Source organism: Podarcis vaucheri, assembly GCF_965113315.1.
Source record: "Podarcis vaucheri genome assembly, chromosome: 15".
Taxonomy (NCBI): domain Eukaryota; kingdom Metazoa; phylum Chordata; class Lepidosauria; order Squamata; family Lacertidae; genus Podarcis; species Podarcis vaucheri.
The window spans coordinates 10,476,802-10,498,628 of record NC_138753.1 but is presented as its reverse complement, the minus strand read 5'-3'; the positions used below and the strand labels follow the sequence as shown (position 1 = coordinate 10,498,628).

General features: G+C 43.5%; 1 protein-coding gene across 1 annotated transcript in view; it reads right to left on the bottom strand.

The window, feature by feature from the left end:
• CALN1 (calneuron 1) overlaps positions 1-19,160 on the bottom strand; it is a 137,051-nt gene extending 117,891 nt beyond the window's left edge. Inside the window, exons 1-2 of the mRNA XM_082201309.1 lie at positions 19,014-19,160; positions 3,657-3,751 (exon numbers count right to left, since the gene is read on the bottom strand). The gene's annotated coding sequence lies outside the window, so the exon portion shown is untranslated. The remainder of the gene's footprint in view (positions 1-3,656; positions 3,752-19,013) is intronic.
• Positions 19,161-21,827: the final 2,667 nt, after the last annotated feature.

The window sequence follows — 21,827 nt, the reverse complement described above, 5'->3', positions numbered from 1 at the left end:
GTTTGTTTATTGTTTCAGAAAGTGTGAATTGGGTGAGGCTTTCTTTAAATGGAAGCTGGTTCAAGTATGGCTCCCATCCCTAAAACAATGCACCTTCCTGCAACTATTTGTTTGGCGTTCCTTCTATCTGACCTCCTTCCAGCCCTCCCATAATTCATCCCTTGGTTCCCTCCGTCATACCGGGAGAGCAGGCCTTGTAGCTCTGCTAAGATGAAGCAACTGACAGCTCTTCTGCCACCTCTTTCTTCTGGAGTGAAATGCCTGAGGCAAAACACAGATTGTTACCTGACCTGCTTCCTGGGCCTGAGCAGGAGCTAAGACTCTTACCTTGAAAGGCATCCGGCCTACAGTGCACCTGGCCATGATCTCTGCATGAACAAGCAGACATCAGTGGCATGAAAGGAGAGGTGACAAAATAGCTCCTTTGTCCCCTTCTACAGAGGGTGTGTGTCACCACCACAAGCAGCCTGTTCTGCTGCACTGCCTTATTCTGTGCAGAATTCATACTTGAAAGGCACTTGGCTGCAACCTCTTGCAAAAGAGGGCAATGTGAGTGTGAGAGGAATTATTAGCCAAAGGGGGGGGGCGACATAATGAAAGAGAAATCCACAAGAACCCAACATCCCGGACCTGTGCCCAGGGGGAACTCACTGAAATATCCAGGGAAATCTGGACATATGTCAACCCATATCAGAAGTGTAGATTTTGTGTCTGGATTTTCACTTTTTGAAATATTGCAACCCTAGTACATTGGATTGCAGACTTAATAGGTTTTTGGGGTGATGACTAGTGCCATCCCAATACATTTTCTTGCTGAGGCAAAGGACAAATTGCCCTCCCACTTCAGGCATGTAAGCTGACGGGACTGGTGGTTGATTCATCCGTTAGCACTGGCAGCCAAGTACATAGTAGGCTAGCATAGGAGGTGCTTGGTAGCTCACATGTTAAATACAGCTGTATCATCCAGAAGAAATTGTCCACAGGCCCAGGGAAAGTGCTAGGGGAGAAGCTCTGATTATCCTGCCCTACAAACATGCACATGCCAGGTTCAATCCCTGCCATTTCCAGATAAGGCTGGGAAAGACCACCAGCTGAAACATTGGAGTGCCACAGCCACTCTGTATAGACAGTAACTGAGATAGATTGACCAAAGGTCTGATGAGGTATAGCTCCTAATTCCAGAATTAAATTGCATAGGACCTCAGAGTTTGTTTTAGGAAACTGGTGTTTGTAACAAGACCCAACCACAACATGCATTTGCGCTGTGTACTTTTAATGGTGGCTTGGTTGATGAAGCATACACAGTAAAATTTCCCTGACCACTGAATTGCACCAGGCAGTAGCACCCATGAGCAGAGCATCGCTGCACTTAGATTTCGGCTCCGGAACTTTGAAAACGAAATAAAATTAAGCCCTGTTCTAATGTGACATAAATCTGTAATGCATTATTGGTTTGTGTGCTAAGGGAATTGAAAGCAAGTGTATGTAAGTATGAGAGAGAATGAGAGAGCATGCTGCAGATTTTTAACTCTTCATAGAATCATAGAATTGTAGAGTTGGAAATGACCCTTGGGATCATCTAGTCCAACCCCATGAAATGCAGGAATATGTAGCTGTCCCATATGGGATTCAGCCTGCAACTTTGGAGTTAGGAGCACCACACCCCAACCAACAAATCATCAAGTGGATAGATTGTTTGTCAAAATCTGAGAAGAACTGCCACGTTTAATGCCCCCTTCCCTGCCTCTACTTTCCATCTGAGCTGTGCGGATAAGTCCACTGGACTCATGGGGCACTGTCCCACCAACCTCAGTCTGCCCTCAGCCATCCCTCACAGGCCAGCATTCTTACTTACAAACAGCCCTGGCAGCCATCTTCCTCCTCCTCAGTCTCTGTGTTGCCCTTGTGGGACTCAGAAAGGAAGACGAGGATAGAGGTGAAAATAGAATTAGTTGGCCCTGCCTGTCATTGGCTTTTGCTCCCACTACTGTTTGGGCTCCTTGTCTTCTACCCCACCAGTCCCAAGGGGCACCAGCCACCACTGAATCAAGGAGAATGTCTACGTTCACCTAGAAATTCCCTGTGCAAAGACAACGAGAAGCTCATTAAGATACAAGAATGTTAATGGACAACTATGAGATAGAAATGAGGGAGTGCCAATCAATGCATAATTTAAGAACAGTTCAGCTGTAGGGAACTAAGAATTAATATTTATTTATTTATTTATTTCAATTTATTTATTTATTTGTATTTGTTTATGGTCTGCCCTTTGTCATGTGTTTCCCAAGGCAGGCTATATTCAGGGCAATGGAACACGTAAACCATGTTATACAAGGCACTTCTAGACTGTCACTATTTTCGAGTGAGAATCACTGACCTACTGGAAGATTCAGGTTGTGAAATTCCAGTTGATTGGAAGGTCTAATGCAACAAACCCGCTTTCCCAAAATATCTTGCTTTCTGCAACAGAAAATTTGCACTGGAAATTGTAGGATAAGAAACACTTGCTTCGACACGATGGCATCTAACCCTCCCGAAAACAAATAAAACAGAATGCTCATTAAATAGCGAGCATCGTTGTCTAATCTTCCTGCAAACAAATCAGGATGAATGTTCGATGAACAGATCATCTGGAAGTGCCCACAATATTCTTCCATAGTGATATGTCTCTGCTGAGAACAGGGCTCTTGGAGGAAAAGAATAATAATCCATTGGCCGATGTGGTTAAATGCTCTTCTGACACAGTGCAACAACTAAGAGGCAATTTATAAACACATCCATTACTACTATACAGCAGTGACTATTCTGTACAAAACACCCCTATAGAAAATGCAGAAAATTTTACTGCTGCCGTGTTAGATTTATGAAAAATTCTTCATAGTAAGAACCCGATTAATTGATGAATTGGGGCACGGGGGTTGAATATAGCAAATTTATATAGTTTTATGCCCTTCCAAAGAAAAGGGGGGGGGGGGAAACAAGACTGAAAATTGCAATGGATTTCATTTATCAAAAGTATGGTGATGGTCACTTATTTGGCTTTTTTAAAAAAGGATTAGCTGCATAGGTGATAGGTTAGGAATGATGGGGTATGCATGTTTTTAAAATTGGGCTTTCATATTCTGGGATGCTACACCACCAATCGCATGATGCCTGTGAGGTAAATGGTGAGATAGCCGGCTGTTGAATTTCCCCTTTTGACCTGGCTGGTCCCTGCTGTAGATCTCTAGTGCTGGCACACATCTCCCTTTGATCTCATCTCGCAAGGTGTGTTCTCTCAGAACACCGAATGGGTAATCATCACAGCTTCATCACCTCCTACCATGAGTGACAGGTCTCAGGCCAAGTGGAACCACAGCATGAAACTGAAGTCAAATGTTGCTGTCCCCAGCAGAAAGTTACGTCCCTCAGGTTACAAATCAAGAGGCAACATACCTTCTTCTCTCAATCACTGGATGAGAAGGAGGAAGGGGGGAGAGCCAAGTTTTCACATTTTCTATCTTGAGAGCAAAGGCAGAAGCATAATACAAGGAAAAGGAATAAGATACGCGGGGGGGGGGATGTCAACCTTCCTTGCCTTCCCCCCATCTGCACATACATGGATATATGTCAGCTGCAAAGCCCCCACCTCCCCAGATTTTAGAAAGATATCTTACCTAGTCAGGATGTTGGGGAAGCCTCTTTCATAATCCATGGTGTGATTGCTGTGGTTGGTTAAACTGTTCCGAAGGAGCCAGAATGAGTGCAGCAACTTGCAAAGACAGAATATAGGACAAGCTTAATTAAAAGAATCCGGAGGCTGCCTGTCTTCTTTTTTTTAAGGAACTGATACCATTTAAAGAGCTAAACTCCCAATTTGCTACAACATCTCCCCGAAGAGCCATCTCCTGGCACCTCAGCCCGCCGAGCCTCCAAAATCCAATCCTGCCGAGGGGGGTGAGTCAGTAACGCGAGTAGTAAAAGCAACGGTAGTAGTTTACTCAGCGGCAGCGAGCAACAAATTGTAAATCAATAATACGGAGTGTAAAGCACAGTAAGCAAAGATGCTGACGAGCAAAGAAGAGGCTGCATTTCTGCAGCGGGGATGGGAAAAAGTAGTTTGTTAACTGCGAGATGCATGCCCAAGTTTATAATAAGATCACCTCCTTTCCCCTCCATTTGTGTTTGTGTGTGTATATATAGCACAGCAATCTGCTTTTTCGAAGCAGGCCTGTAACACTGAAGAAAGAAGGTACAGTGGTACCTCTAGTTACGAACTTAATTCGTTCCGGAGGTCCGTTCTTAACCTAAAACTGTTCTTAACTAGAGGTGTGCTTTCGCTAATGGGGCCTCTTGCTGCCGCTGCGCCACCAGCACACAATTTCCGTTCTCACCCTGGGGCAAAGTTCTCAGCTTGCGGTAACTCTTCCAGGTTAGCAGAGTTTGTAACCTGAAGCGTTTGTAACCTGAGGCATTTGTAACTCGAGGTATACTACTATACTAGGAAAGTAGTTATTGTATCTTCCCCCTTGTATATCTTTCCTCTCCCTTTCACAAATCAGATATTTTACAATCATTGCAGCTGTAAATAAACAAATAAGTGAGCGGAAATTCATCCAAAGTCATTCTGTTTTCAGCTCAGACAGGTGGGACTGGTTTCCTTCTCAGAATCATATTGTGTTCTTTCTTTCTTTCTTTTTAAAAAAGATAACTATAAAAACCACAACTTTACAATACAGTGGTACCTCGGTTTATGACCTTAATCCGTTCCGGAAGTCTGGTCTTAAACTGAAACCATTCTTAAACTGAGGCACACTTTCCCTAATGAGGCCTCCTGCCACCGGTGCCCTTCCACCGTTCAGATTCTGTTCTTCAACCGAGGTAAAGTTTTTAAACCAAGACACTATTTCCAGTTTTGCGGAGTTTGTAAACCAAATCATTCTTAAACTGGACCGTTCTTAAACCGAGGTACTACTGTATATTTTACTGTCTGAATGTTATGGGCTCAGAGTAGAATGGATTTGCATTGGATACTACTCTAAAGAAGCATGATCTAAGAATGTCTGAATGTGCTTGTTTTCCCCTTCTGTCCAAGTCTCTTTGTCCTCTTATTTATTTATTAATCATTAGCAATGTCAGCTCTGATTTTCAGGTGCAAAGGATCCAAGATTGTCTTGCAGCAGGTTGATAGAAGCAAGAGACTTCCTGTCTGCACAAAGAATTTATAATGGAGAGACATATTTAAGTCCATACTCTCCAATGTTTCTCTGATGAAAATAGGCATGTCCTATTCAATTATTATTATTATTATTATTATTATTATTATTATTATTCTGACTGGGTTGCCCCAGCCACTCTAGGCAGCTTCTAGCATACAAAAACATAATAAAGCATTACACATTGGAACAAACATCCCAATACAGGGCTGCCTTCAAATGTCTTCCAAAGGTTGCATAGCTATTTATCTCCTTGGCTCAGGGGGTCGCATAACTCCACACCCTCCAATGAAAATAGGGACGTCCTAAGGAAAAGAGGGACATTCAAGGATCAAATCAGAAACCAGGATGGCTTCTGTAAATTCGGGACTGTTCCTGGAAAATAGGGACACTTGGAGGGTCTGTAAGTGCAGTAAAAATCTTTCATTAACACACTATTACTGCATCGAAGGTACATTGGAGAACACGCTCATCAGACAAACAAACAACTGGGAGGGGCCTCTGTGTTTACATTTAAATTATATTATATTTTCTTCTAAGATTACATTTATACCTATAAATTAGCACATGGGGATTTTATGCAAATCTGTGTCCTTTCGGTTGCATTTCCTTGTTTTGGCACTATGTAAGTAGTCAGTCTCACTCTTTTTATGACTGGGCCTATAAACATCTTAGATGTTTGATATCGCTTCTGGTTGGGAGATGAGAAATGAATTCTCAAATGGCAGCAGTCCAGGAGTGAATAAAGTTCAGGATTCTAATACCTCGGGCAGATTCATTGTTCTGAGAAACTATCATCTACAATGGCAAGCCTGAAAGACTGTATCCCATCTCTTAGCCTGCAATGTAACCGTTCTGCCAACCTCTCAGTTATAAATGGTGTAGGCTGTGAATGCCAAGTCAAAACTCAATTTCATCTCAGTTCATAAACCCCCACTGCAAGGCCTTGGTTTAATCAGCAGATTTTCAACTGAAGGAGAGCAGAAAACAGTATTCAAAACATGCCAAAGGAGGGCAGAACATAAAGATATAGAATCATAGAGTTGGAAGAGACCACAAGGGCCATCGAGTCCAACCCCCTGCCAAGCAGGAAACGCCATCAGAGCACTCCTGACATATGGTTGTCAAGTCTCTGCTTAAAGACCTCCAAAGAAGGAGACTCCACCACACTCCTTGGCAGCAAATTCCACTGTCGAACAGCTCTTACTGTCAGGAAGTTCTTCCTAATGTTTAGGTGGAATCTTCTTTCTTGTAGTTTGGATCCATTGCTCCGTGTACGCTTGTCTGGAGCAGCAGAAAACAACCTTTCTCCCTCCTCTATGTGATATCCTTTTATATATTTGAACATGGCTATCATATCACCCCTTAACCTCCTCTTCTCCAGGCTAAACATGCCCAGCTCCCTTAGCCGTTCCTCATAAGGCATCGTTTCCAGGCCTTTGACCATTTTGGTTGCCCTCCTCTGGACACATTCCAGTTTGTCAGTGTCCTTCTTGAATTGTGGTGCCCAGAACTGGACACAGTACTCCAGGTGAGGTCTGACCAGAGCAGAATACAGTGGCACTATTACTTCCCTTAATGAATCAGAGAGCCTTAATGAATCAGGCCAATCGCCCATCTAGTCCAGCACCCTGTTCTCGCAGTAGCCAACCAGATACATGTGGGAAGCCTCTGAGCAGGATCTGAGCACAGGAGCACTTTCATTTCCTGAGGCTTCCAGCAATTGGAATGAGATCTCACATTCATTCCAAAGGAAGCAAAGGGACAGGGTCAAGTTCAAGTAGGGGTAGGTGACACATTCAATTCAGTTTGCATTTCAAGGTGAATCTCTCAGATTTGCACTCCCTGAAGTGGGAACTGAAACACTGTCATCATTTGAAATGTGCAGTTATCTGAATTTTGCAACAAAAAAGAGAGCCTATATTGGGGGAGGGGAGTGTTTCAGAAAACAATATATTAAAGCAAGCATTCTCCTGAATTTGGATTTCCTGATCTAATTGCTTTGGGTTTAAAACTGTTTTAATTTTTATGATTTTTACTGGTTTGTTTTATTGTACCTTTTAATTACAGATGTTTTAATGCAATGATGGAATTGTTTTATTTTGCCTTTTAAGTGCAATTACTTTATAATAGTTTTTATACATTTAAACCAATTAGTAGCCATTCTGGCACCTAAGCTACACCCACACTCGTCAATTTATTACAGGATCAGTTTTCCATCATCTCAATGCATCTGTCTTGAACTATTTTCTAGATTACTGTGGTTTGAGATACAGCAATGTTGCTTATAATGACATCCGCACGGCTGCATTTTGCTCGTTAATATAAAAATACTGCTCTAGAAATATGAAGAAGTATTTCTTTTTCTCCCAGCAAAATGAGGACCAAGTTGCAGTGCTGGCAGAGACGGAATAAACCTGGAGACTGGAACCTTCAATTCCCATTGGATTGGATTGCTTTCTTTTCAAGAATCTACAAGGCAGTTGGCCGCTCTCAAGTGGGCATCAATTTTTAATGCCCCCGTTGGCATTTGTGGATTTATACATGAGAGTGTATGTACTGATAGGATCTGAACCGGCTGTGGCTAACCAGAAATGATATCTTGGGTTTATCAACTCAGTCTGCAGTGCAAGCGGTTGAAGAAAAGTCAACATGAACAGAGGCATTGCAAATAAAATAGCCAGTAGTACCAATATGCTTTTTATATGGTGTGTTCACGGCAATGTTTTCAGCAGCTGCTAAACCTTTCAGGTAGCCTAACTAGGCATGTATTTTCCTTTTGAATCATTTTTTTATTGCGGTTTTCTAAAAAGCTACGAACAAGCGATTCTAGCTTACTAAGTTCAGACGGACTGAAATTAATGGACCCAAGTTAGTCGTCTTCCTTATTTTCATTGGCTCTACTCTGCACAGGAAGAGCAACAAATGCAGCACAAAAATTGAAAGAAATTTTGTGCAACCCCGAGAACCTGGAAGTAAATAGTTGTATGCAATGTAACATAAGTTGAAATAAATCATAGAATTATCATGGAATTATATAATTGTGAAGTTGGAAGGGACCACATGGGTCATCTAGTCCAATCTTTTGCAATGCAGGAATTTATTTTTTGCCAAAGGTGAGGTTCGAACCCATGATCCTGTGATTAAGAGTCTCATGCTTTACCAACTGCGCTATGAAATAAAGAAATACAGTGGTACCTCTGGTTACTGACACTTCAGGTTACAGACTCTGCTAACCCAGAAATAGTACCTCGGGTTAAGAACTTTGCTTCAGGATGAGAACAGAAATTGCGCGGTAGTGGGGTGGCGGCAGCAGCAGGAGGCCCCATTAGCTAAAGTGGTGCTTCAGGTTAAGAACAGTTCCAGGTTAAGAACGGACCTCCAGAACAAATTAAGTTCTTAACCCGAGGTACCACTGTAAAGAAAAATAACATTCATGTTTTCTTTCCCAAAGGACAAAGATGTCGCACGTGGATGCTCTTTGAACTTTTCATATATGCATGGAGCCCATTTCAAGCTTAGACCATGCTAGAACCTTTCTGAACTCCAGACGCTGCCATGCCAGGTATCAATGATGGCCCTCTTTAAATGTGTTTGTCCTCTAGACTATATGCAGGAATGGGAATAAGAACATAAGAAGAAGCTGCTGGGTCAGGCCAATGGTCCACCTTGTCCAACGTCCTGTTCTCCCAGTGGCCAACCACTGTGGGAAATCTGCAAGTAGGACCTACCTGAGCAAAAGAGCTCTCTCCCTTCCCTTGGCTTCCACAAATATTTTCAGAAGCATTCTGGAGGCAGAGCATAGCCATTGCAGCTAGCAGCCACTGATATCCATTGACAAGGATGACTCGATCTGTTAATTTGGTTCTCACACGTACAATCTTCAGTTCTGTTCTTATGTTCTAACCTCCATGATTTGTTACTGAGAGCTGCTGACATGGTTATGTCACCAGGTGGGAATATACTGGACAGTATAACAGAAAACAAATGAAAGCTTTGGCTGCCCGACGGCCACCGATTCATAAACCTAACTTCATTGGGATTTTTTGAGGCCGACAACATTATCTGAAACACTAATGCAACAAAAGCCTTCCTTTTAAATGGAGAATATTAAATCACAGAAATAAACCTCAATGTGCTCAAGGTTTTAATATCATTATAACTATATTTGCCATTCCCTCCCTGATGCTATATATTTCATTTAGATTTTTCACATTATATTTTATGGCCCACTCAGTAAGTCCATTAAACTACAGAGAAATGTTGCAAGAGCAGGAAGGAATCAATTTAGGCTCATCACAGCAATATGTACAATGCCCAGAAAAGCACCCAGGAAAATAGCATGATATTGCCATTTTTTAAAAACATATATTTGGCCTCCTCTTGAGATACTGCCAAACTAGGCATGATGGTTTCCAGGGTGGGGGGAAAGCCAGAGAAACAGTTTGTGAAGGAAGCTGAGAGTTGTTAGGAAGCCCCTATTCATCTCACAGAGCTACAATTCCCTGAGGTTCCTGGAAAGAGGTATTGATTGTTGAACTACTCTGTGAGGGGAACAGGGGTCTCCTAACAACTCTCAGCACCCTTAGCTAACTACAGCTCCCAGTGTTATAGGAATTCTAAGGTCTCATATATAAAAATCATATGTTCATAAATTTACAAGGTAAACATGTCTGAAACGGGAGAGCAATCCTGAAACCATTTTGACTCTCCCAAATTGACCTCAAATGTTTCTCTGCAAGGAGTAAGGAAATGGGAAAGCCTTCCCATTGTCTCTTTGCTCACAAATCCTGTTTTAAGGGTGTATCTGTGTACGAATAGGGTAAGCCTGTGACCTGGATTCAGGAACTGAGTATTTACCATCGCAAAAGAATGGCCAGGATGCCCAGGTAAAAGCAACCAGTGACCATTATCAGGTATCCTGGCAGAAAAGTTTTCTGCGGTAGACTGCCCCTTCAGTGATGTATGTATGATGTTTGGGGGGTAGTATTGAGCTACAGGGGAGGTAATTTTCAAAAGTCTATATAAGAGCTTGCACACCATTGTTCTAGGTTACTCTCCTCCCTCTCTGTGTGGGGTAAGCGGGGGACCCTATTGCAACAGTTTAATAAAGATCATGCTCACTAGCTGCTTTGCTTCTCAATATTCTCTGGTTGGCCTCTGTCATTTTCTCCTACCCATAGAGAACCTACTTAAGGACTCTATATGGGCTCTTGGGTACCCCATAAGGGAAAAAGGAGCAGTTTTTTTTCTTATAACACCAGGATTATTTTAGAAAAGCCATCAGTGTTAAAGTAGTCCAATAATGTTTTAATTACATGGTATGAATGTGGCCATTGCCTCACAAAACACACACTTTTAAATGCATCTTGTTGCAGTTCTTCAGCTGAGAACTTTATTGGAACATTGTGGAAGAACAAAGGTGGAACACTGGTTTGGGAAGTTCATGGCTAGAAATGTGCAGATATTGAATTTGTCTCTTGAAATACCAGGAAGTGGACCTGAGACCTCCTGTTTACAAAGAATGATATCTGGAATAGCTCAATTGGTAGAGCGTGGCATTCCTAATGTCAGCATCATGGGTTTGAGCCCCACTTTGGGCAAAAAAAATTCCTGCTTTGCAGGGCGTTGGTCTAGATGACCCTCATGTTCCCTTCCAAATCTAAAATTCTATGATTCTATAAGCCCTACCACTAAGCTATGTCCCTCCATCTGCAGCATAAGGTGAGAGCACTGATGCATTGTTACAGGGATGATAGAAATAAATCTATTTAATGTGTGCATTAATGAGAAGCTGTTACCTGAGGACACGCTGCTTCATTGACAGCATGATTAAAGGGTTGTACAAATACAATAAACATTTGTATGAAAATTAGATTGTAACTATCCATTTACCAATAAATCAGGTATGAGCAGTTCAAAAGATCAAAGCAGTAAAACACTGCAATGCACAGAATGCCTCTCATAGTTAACTATGGGCTGCACCTGATGAGATGTCTTTCATACAAAGGCAAATTTATCAATGACTTCTTAAGAGGAAATGGCAGGACACCTTTAGATTTATCAACAGGAATAATCTAGAGAAGGGGTAACCAACAAGGTGCTCTCGAAATGTTGATGGACTACGACATCCATTTTTCCTGGATCATTAGTCGTGTCAGATGGGGTTGATGGGAGTTGTAGTCCAACAACACCTTGAGGACATCACATAGGCTGCCGCTGGTCTAGACCAGGCTTCCTCAACCACAGCTCTCCAGATGTTTTGATACTACAGTTCCCATCATCCCTGACCACTGGTCCTGCTAGCTAGGGATCATGGGAGTTGTAGGCCAACTCTGGAGGGCTGAGGTTGAGGAAGCCTGGTCTAGACCACATCTCTAGCATTTTAGTGCCTCAAAACTGGCTGGCTGTGAAAAAAACAATGTATATTAGAAGAGATGGGTCTTTATTTTGGAAGAATTTCAAAGGACTGTAACTGCATGGTGTTACAGACCAATATTTAATAGAGTATTTGACCCCTTCTTTTCAAGATTAACCCAATACCACACATAACTGTGAGTTTAGATTATGTTTGATTGGGATTTTCTTAAGGAACATGCTTGTCTGTTTCTACTTAAAACTTAAACCCCTTTTAAAAATCGCCTTCCGCTAATCCCAAATGCACATTTCATCAAAGAAAATCCCATCATTCCGATGGAACTGTAGCTAATGTCTCCCAGCAGAGTTTTCCATTAACAAATGTGAAATTACACCAGTTCAAGTCACAGGCTACAGAGGAAAGCTTAACTGTTTGTGCAGCTGTTACCCTCTAATCGAGAACTTTGGGGAATTCATCCGACTTCCCATTCTTCTTTCTGAAAGAGGTTTCTGTGATGCCTCCTGGTCTGCCTCCTGGTGACCCAGGAATCAGAGGAAGGTGGTGTGTTGATCAGCCATTCAGGAGAGAGAAAGTGGAACTTAGATGCTGACAGTTAATGGCCAGATAGGGACCATTTGGGAGAGAGGAAGCCTGGATTTTCTTTGGGTTAGACTGGGACCAGGGAATTCATTTAGAGACTTTCTGTCTTGAGTAGGCAGAAATAGCCTCTCACTATCTGAGTGGACTCGGATAGGGTTTATCTGTCAGTGGGATCAGATTGTAAATTGTCTCAGAGATTGGGATTTTCTATGGGCAGACAAGGTTCTGTCTACCTGAGGGGAAGGTAGGGTCTGTAAGGGTCTGGGAGTGTTTTACGCATAGCCATCCTAGAAAGAATTCCAGCAGTGGGCCTCCAGGTAGGGAACGGCCGCTCGGGAGACAATTTTCATTTGAACTACAGTGAAGTGGCTTCTTCTGAGAAATGAGAACCAAAACCTATTACACCTGGTACCATCATTATCAACCTTTAAGACCTGGGTGAAGAGGCAACATTTAGTTTTTAATTGGGATCATATGGTATTATTATTAATATCAATTAATAAAATATATACACACACACACCACCTACATGACAAAATGACACCCTAGGCTGTTGTCCCTCCTTATGATATTGCCAGATAAGCACTTTTCATAAATAATGCCATTTTATTCAAGTAGTGTTGTTTTCAACCTTTGCATTTGTATGTCCTTGTTCTTGTTTTACCATTGTCAGTCTCTTCGAGGCATTTTATGTAGTAAGTGATGAATAAATGTAAATAAGAACAGCACAGTACACATGATTCATACATTGCAAGGTTTGTCCCATTAGGGAGGAGAGGAGAAGAAAAGCAATGTGTGTATGATGCATAAATCCCATTCCTAGCAACAAAAAAGAGCAGAAGAGTAATGTTGCAATTACTTGGTTCATAATGTAACTTTGTCCTGCTCATAATATTTTCAACAGCCCTGTTCTGCCATTCATTCCACCTTGTTACTGGCTGGCAGGGTGCATTTGTAGCTCAATGACCAAAAGAGGCAGCCTCCCATTTAAGGGCTGGCCAACCACCTCCCACTCACTTCTCTTTGCAGCAGCAGCTACACTCCCTGTCTCTCAGTGTGATTTATTTGCTCACTTACGGCCTGAGTAGGAATGTTTGGATAACATATGTTTTGGCTTGTGGGTTGATTTTGTCTCCTAGCTAAAGGTAAAGGGACCCCTGACCATTTGATCCAGTCGTGACCAACTCTGGGGTTGCGGCGCTCATCTCGCTTTATTGGCTGAGGGAGCCAGCGTACAGCTTCCGGGTCATGTGGCCAGCATGACTAAGCCACTTCTGGCGAACCAGAGCAGTGTACGGAAACGCCATTTACCTTCCCGCCGGAGCGGTACCTATTTATCTACTTGCACTTTGACATGCTTTCAAACTCCTAGGTTGGCAGGAGCTGGGACCAAGCAATGGGAGCTCATCCCATCGTGGGGATTCAAACCGCCAAACTTCTGGTTTAACCCACAGCGCCACCCATGTCCCATGTCTCCTACTCCATGCTAAATAGCTGCTTGGTGGCACTAGATCAGGCATGGCCAAACTTGGCCCTCCAGATGTTTGGGGACTACAACTCCCATCACCCTAGCTAACAGGACCAGTTGGTCAGGGATGATGGGAACTGTAGTCTCAAAACATCTGGAGAGCTGCGGTAGTCCCAAAACATCTAGAAGGCAAGTTTGGCCATGCCTGCACTAGATGGTCCACCATGTTACTTAATTTGGTCTTTAATTTGGTCTTTAATTTAATTTGGTCACAGTGGGCGATTAGGTGCAGGAAGGGGAACAGTTTTGTTTCAGCCCACTGATTCCCCTTTAGCATCTTTCAAGGTGATGGGTTGGTACCAAAGCTTGCTACTGAGGTTCTGGAGCTGGATAGGGGCCACCTTTGAGGCAAAACTGCCTCAACTACTTGGTGCTATGGGAGTCCAGGGGATGGTGATGCAGCAAGGCCTTCCTATTCACCTTGGCCTGGGAAGAGAGAGGGGTAGGCTGCATAGCCATAACTCCATTTCCTGAAGGCATAACTTTTACACTACACAACTTGTAGAAGACATCTGAAGGCAGCCCTATATCAGGAGGTTTTTAATGCTTGAAATTTTATTATGTTTTTATATGTGTTGGAAGACACCTAGAATGGCTGGGGTATAATAATAATAATAATAATAATAATAATAATAATAATAATGGCCACTTCCAGAAATGTAGTGAAACACTGAAAAAACTGAATGGTCATTTCTGAGTTTGCTTCCATAAAAGAGCTAATTTGCAAATAAGACTGAAATAAGCACTAACTTTGAGCTATACTCTGTTATATTTCCAGAAATGGTATTTATGTTGTGCGAAAGCTCAAATATAATCCACATACTAACAATTAGCAAAACATCAGGGAAATGGAACAAACCGCCATGGTGAATGCAGCTTACCTATGACCTCCTGACTTGGCTGGGCTGAGTCTAACATAAGGTCAAAAGCTTCTATTTTCCTTCGCTTGAAAGGTTTACAGGATGCCACAAGTTTGCATCAAATAGACAAGGTCTTTTGACTGTTTAATCACAGTTTATCTTTGTCTGGAGGTACAATCTGCTAGAGAGAGATTATCCTATCACTCAAGGAAAGCGATTATCCTATTAAGGGTGATGAAATTGCTGATTGAGCAACTTGAACATTTCCTGGTAAATCCCTGAATTTAGGAACTGCTCATAACAACACTAATTGGACTAGTTGATAAAGACACTCTTTGACTTTTAAACTCTGTTTTAATTTGCATTTGCTAATAGATGAAGCTAACCTAGAAGTATTCCTTGGTTAAGAGTTAGATATTTAGTCAACAGTCCTATGGCACCTGAAAGTGTAACATATATATCTACTCTAGCTTTGTCCCCTTTCTGGTCAGATAGCCCAAACTCCAGTTATCCAAACCCTGGTATTCATCCAGCTAGATGGTTGTAACGCATTATATATGAGCTGCCCTTGAAGAGATTCAGACACTTCAGTTATAATATAACTGGTGGGAACTGTTACCATGTTTGCTCAAGAAGCTGTGTATCTGATACACATCTGAAACTGATTCCAGTGTCCTGTAAGCGTTTCTATCTGGTACAAGAGAGAATTGGGGTATTAGTCTGGTACTAGGAAACCACTTCCCACTGCAGGACAAATAGCTATACATCTGGTAGAAATGGTTCAGAAAATGAGAACTCAATGAACAGGAGCTATGTGTGGAAGCTTAGGATCTTTGGGATAGAGCAGGTGTAACCCTACAGGCGTTGCTGATCTACAACTCCCACCAGCCTCAGCAAGAATGATCAGTGGCTAGGGATGGTAGGAGATGCAGTTCAGAAGCACCTGGGGGGTCAAATGTTTCCTATACGTGGTTGAGAAAGCAGGAAGAAAAGACAAAACTGGCTTCAGGGCTTAATCAAGAAAGGGAGTTCATTAACGAACAGACCAAGAAACATTAACTTACTTGATCAAGTTAGAAGTGACTTTAGATGGATCTTTGTATTTAACATACACATTAGTTTGAAATGCAAATATCTCTCCCTGGGGGTCCGATGGTTATTGAGGTCACAGCAGGTGGGAGGGGGAGTTCAACCTTTTATTTCTATTCTGTGGTACTAATGAAAAGTTATGCCTCGAACGCTATTTAGATTTTCCCATTTTGTGCTGGGGAGGCGGGTTCCTAGAGAAAGGCCACAGTATGTGGCTCTCATCCACACTTTGCTTCTTTCACTCCTGAGAAGGCTTCAGATTTAGCTTTCAGCCAAGGTCAGATCCATCCACACTATACATTTAAAACATATTCAATGAACATTTAAAGCACATAGTAAAGGTAAAGGGACCCCTGACCATTAGGTCCAGTCGTGGCCAACTCTGGAGTTGTGGCGCTCATCTCGCTTTATTGGCCAAGGGAGCAGGCGTACAGCTTCCGGGTCATGTGGCCAGCATGACTAAGCCGCTTCTGGCGAACCAGAGCAGCGCACAGAAATGCCGTTTACCTTCCCGCCAGAGCAGGACCTATTTATCTACTTTCACTTTGACGTGCTTTCGAACTGCTAGGCTGGCAGGAGCAGGGACCAAACAACGGGAGCTCACCCTGTCGCGGGAATTCGAACTGCCGACCTTCTGATTGCCAAGTCCTAGGCTCTGTGGTTTAACCCACAGCGCCACCCGCGTCCCTCTTTAAAGCACATAGCTCCTTCCAAAAAATCTTGGGGACTGTAGTTTGCTAAGGGTGCTAGGAGCGGTATTTCAGTTATAGGAAAACTACAGTTCCCATGATTCTTTGGGGGAAGTCATGTGGTTTGAACAAGTATTTCATGTGCTGTAGATGTGTTGTTTATTTATTTCATAAAATTTACACACCACTGTAAGAAACCTCAGATAGGTTGACAAAAGATAAAACAGTAAAATCAAGGAAAAAAATTACAACCCTGCTTTAAACCATACAATAGTTAAAATACTAAAAAACAGATTAAGATGACCTCAGCTTTCTAAACATCTGGGTAGACTTGCCTAAACATGTATGGTGCGGATCTGCCTTCAGATCCATCCCTATACAGTGGTACCTCGGGTTACATACAATTTAGGTTACATACGCTTCAGGTTACAGACTACGCTAACCCAGAAATAGTGCTTCAGGTTAAGAACTTTGCTTCAGGATGAGAACAGAAATTGTGCAGCAGCGGCGTGGCGGCAGCAGGAGGCCCCATTAGCTAAAGTGGTGCTTCAGGTTAAGAACAGTTTCAGGTTAAGAACAGACCTCCAGAACGAATTAAGTACTTAACCAGAGATACCACTGTATAGCTACAATAGGAGGGAGGTCTCCAATCAGCAAGGCTCACTGGGAGTTATCCATGGTGCTGACTTCCCTGACCTCCACTTATAAAGACCTGTGGGGGAAGCAGTTCAGCCAAGCATTTCCAGTGTGCAGTTGACCTATGGAGGCTGGTCTGTTAGGGTGAGTGAGGGCACTGCTCTGCCAATGCCAATCTGCCACCAGCCAATACCGATCTCCCAACCAACTTACAACCAACTCAGGAGGTGGTCATGGCTGTCAGCTTCTTCTGAGTCTCAGCGTTGCCCTTCTAGATCTCAGCAGGCAGGGGGAGGAGGATGGGATCAAAACTAGAAGTCCTACCTCTCATTGGTTCTGGATTCGGCTCCCTGCCTTCCACCCCATCAATCCAAATAGCCAGCAGTGGAGTTAGCTCTCTTCTGGGAAAGGTTACCAAGCAGGCTGACCCCCTGAGGTTTGCCCTACTGATCCTGTGCGCCCCAGACAGATTCAGATAGCTCACTGAACAGTAAATGCAAAGGGACCCCTGACCATTAGGTCCAGTTGCGGACGACTCTAGGGTTGTGGCGCTCATCTCGCTTTATTGGCTGAGGGAGCCAGCGTACGGCTTCTGGGGCATTTGGCCAGCTTAACTGAGCTGCTTCTGGAGAACCAGAGCAGCGCATGGAAACACCGTTTACCTTCCCACTGGAGTGGTACCTATTTATCTATTTGCACTTTGATGTGCTTTTGAACTGCTAGGTTGGCAGGAGCAGGGACTGAGCAACGGGAGCTCACCCCGTTGTGGGGATTCGAACTGCCGACCTTCTGATCGGCATGCCCTAGGCTCTGTGGTTTAACCCACAGCGCCACCCACGTCCCTCACTGAAAAGTAGCACCTACATTAAAGGGAATCTTCATAAGCCACCTGTGATATGGTATGGGGAAGCTTAGCAGAATAAAGGGGTGGGGAGGGAAACCAAGTTAGACTGGGCATATGTCATTGAGTGAACCTTAAATAGCTCTTTAAATGCTAAATATCCCTTTGGGTATCTGCTTGTGCAGAGCGTATATATACAACCACATTCACACCATACATTTAAATCACTGCTATACCACTTTAACAGCCACAGGTTCCCCAAAGTATCGTGGGAACTGTAGTTTGTTAAGGGTACTGAGAATTGTTTGGAGACCCATATTCCCCTCACAAAGCTACAGTTCCCAGAGTGGTTTAACAAAGGAACTCTGGGAGTTGTAGTTCTGGGAGGGGAATAGGGGTTTCTGAGCAGCCCTTAGCACCCTTAACAAACTACACTTCCCAGGATTCTTGGAAAGAAACCATGATTATTGCAGTAGTATGGTAGTCCTTTACTTGTATGGTGTGGATGTGAATGTGGTTTTCCAGATCAAGTGCTTTAAATACTTCATGCTTGAAAAAGTTTCCACAACTGGGAGAAGATGCATCTGATTCAAGTAAACAATCAGATCAAATGGGATGTTTTTTAAAGGGGCAAAAAATCAAGGTTAAATAACAACTCCACCCACCCTCCATTTCCAAATTACACCATGATAATTATCCATGAGGCTCCTTCTCTCCATGTAAACAACTATTTATGTGGGACATGCTCTCAGCATGATACATGTGCAAGTCCTCCCCGCGTCCAATATTTCAGTCTTATGTTGTTTTTAAAAAGCAGCAAGACAACTCCTGTCCAAATCCTTCCCAAGGAACCAAAAGTAAACACATATCTCAATAATGAAAGTGGTCATTTTCACTGGGGGAAATTCTACCCAAATAAACAGAGGCTACAAGTCAGATTGCAAAGATGCAGGTGCCCAATTTCATTTGTAAAACGATACCTCGTTTCAAAGCATCCCGGAGTGGGTTTTAGAAAAGGTGAGGTCAACTCACCCAGTTCACCTGCATCAATGAACTGCTAACATATCCCCCCAGAAGCACACTAGTACGATGGGGGGAGAGTAATAGGGATAGACTACAGTTCTCCCCCCTGAATGCAGCTGGGGGAAAGGCAGCTTGCTCGATCCCAAAGGTGGCAAAGCACTGCAGCAGAACTAGAAAAAGCATATAAATCTTACCTTATGGGGAAAGGAGGCAGATTGACTTAATCTGAAGGCACCTGAAGAGAGTTTTGGACCGGATCCTAGCTGTAGTAATTGAAAGGGCCGCTGGCGTTCAGGAAGGGATCCTGGTGGTATTGGCTAAAAATAGATTTGGATGGTCTTGAAGGAGCCGAGGCTCTGCTTGGAATAAGAGAGGGTAATCTTAAAGGCACAGAAGAGGCTTTTGAAAGTAGAAAGGTAGAAAAGCAATGCTTCAACATGAAAGGAGTGCAAGAGTAGATGTCTATGAATATCAGTTATGTAATACCGGCTACTGGAGGCTGCAGGAGGGGAGAGTTGCTGTTGCGCTTAGGTCCTGTTTGTGGGATTCCTGGAAGAGGCTTCTGGCTGGCCACTCTGAGAGCACAATGCAGGGCTGGAGGGGCTACTGGCCTCATCCAGCAGCCTCATCCAGCAGCCTCTTTGCAGTGAGTGCACATGCTGTTAGCTACTATGCATATGCATCCTGTAGCTTCTTGCTTGCTTGATGCAGTTTCCCACAAAGCAGCTTCCACCTGATTTGCAAATGTAAGCTGTGTGGGGTTTGCCTTTATTTAATGCATTTATGTCCCACCTTTTTTCTTCAAGGAGCTCAAGGTAGCCTCCTCATTTAATCCCCACAGCAGCCTTATGAGGTAGATTAGGCTGAGAGACAGTCAGAGGCAGAGCAAGGTGGGTGTGGTCATCCCTGAGGGTGGGTGACATCACCATGGGCAGCAACCCCCTGGGACGTGCACCGTTGCACCCCCACGGGTGGCTAGCCCCACCCCGGCGGGCCGCTCCAGGTGCCGGAGCAGCTAGCTCCACCTCTGGAGACAGTGATGGGCTTTCATGGCTGGGTGAGGTTTTGAACCTTGGTCTCTCAGGTCCCAGTCCGACACTCTAGACAGCCATTGCACATGTGCAGAAGACAGCCCATGTCCAGATGAACTTGAGTCAGGTGGGGTTGCAGGCGCCAGGAAACTAATCAGTTAATGTGCAATTGGGTGAAGACAACATCATCCCCTTTCTCTGGTGTGCACAACTGCACAACATTGTAAAAATCCAAACTGAAATGAAGAAGAGGAGGAGGAGGAGGAGGAGGAGGAGGAGTAGTTTGGATTTGATATCCCGCTTTATCACTACCCGAAGGAGTCTCAAAGCAGTTAACAATCTCCTTTCCCCTCCTCCCCCATAACAAACACTCTGTGAGGTGAGTGAGGCTGAGAGACTTCAGAGAAGTGTGACTCGCCCAAGGTCACCCAGCAGCTGCATGTGGAGGAGCGTGGATACGAACCTGGTTCATCAGATTACGAGTCCACTGCTCTTAATCACTACACCACACTGGCAGCAAAAACCTTGAATGCTACTCTGTGCATAGTTTTTGGACTTAACCACACTTCCCTTTGTTCAGCATCTTCTGCTTCTCCTGTGCCAATGGACATTTGTTATGATTCCGTGTGAAACAACTGGTTTCCCTGGAGAAAGCAACCGGGCTAAAGAAAAACCACATGGATCTGTGCTGAGGAAGCACAGAACAAGCGGAAGTATGGATGAGCCCTTAGACTGCCAATGGAGGAAGTGTGTAAATGTGGTCAGGGGGCAGGAATATCACAACTATCTTCTCTGCTGCGATTGTTTTGTTGTTCCTTCCAATAGTGGTGAATAATGCCCGACCCATCAATACAATGCTAAATTGTGGAGTGCTCCTCTTCCAGAAACTTGTTTCAACCTCCACTTCAACTCCAGTTTTCTGCCCTTCCCAAACAAGCACTGAGTATTCAGTACATGCTGATCTTCATTGGGCTGTGTTTTTTTGGGGGGATGGGGTGGGGCAGTTGCTATGGAATTAAAATTGGCCACAACTTCATTAAGTTTCAAATGTAGGGAGACCTTAGCTCAGGCATTGGGCGTTTATCCTTCCCAGTCCCCAGCTGGGGATCTGGGAGACATCAGGGTTATCCAGAATGTGCAGGGATTGGGCTGGCTCTGGAGAACATATGGAGAACATAAGTAGAGAGCCCGCCCCCCCATTTTGCCGCCATCTCAGGGGAGAGCAATGACAACCTCTCGGCGTATGTCCAGTGCCTCCCCTCAAGACTCCTTTAACGGGGAACCCTGGGATCACTGCCACAAGGGGGGAGCGGGTCACTGCTTCACCCCCCCCCCATTCTGTAGCATGATTGCTTACAGGATGGAGACCTTGCTTGCATGTAACACCAGCACTGAGATATCTGAACTAGTTGCAAGTTTGCTACCAGGCCAAGTTCAGTATGTTACTATTAGTAGACAATGGCCTTAAAGCTTGGGACCAGTTTACCTGTGAGATTGCCTTATCTCATATATGTCCACTTGACCATTTCATTCTGTTACAGATGCTACATAATACCCATTCTGCATTTGTAAGTAATCAATCTTTGTGTGGCAACACCTGCAATCAAGTTGTGAATGAATCTAACTACTACGGCGACGACTTTATTTATACCCTGTCCCTCTGGATGGGTTTTCTCCAGCCACTCTGGGCAGCTTACAGCACATATAAATACTTCTTCTTCTTCTTCTTCTTCTTCTTCTTCTTCTTCTTCTTCTTCTTCTATAAACTAGAACCACACTATTTTATCTATCCCTTAAAACAAACAAAAAAATATTTTCAACAACTCTTCTAGCTTATTCTGTTTAATATTCATTACTTGTTACATTTCTATCCCAGCTTCCCATAAAAAAATAACTAAAACATTTAAGGACAAAAAGACCCTTTAAAATCCACATGATGTAATAAGAATTAGCACAATAAAACTGTGTACAAAACAT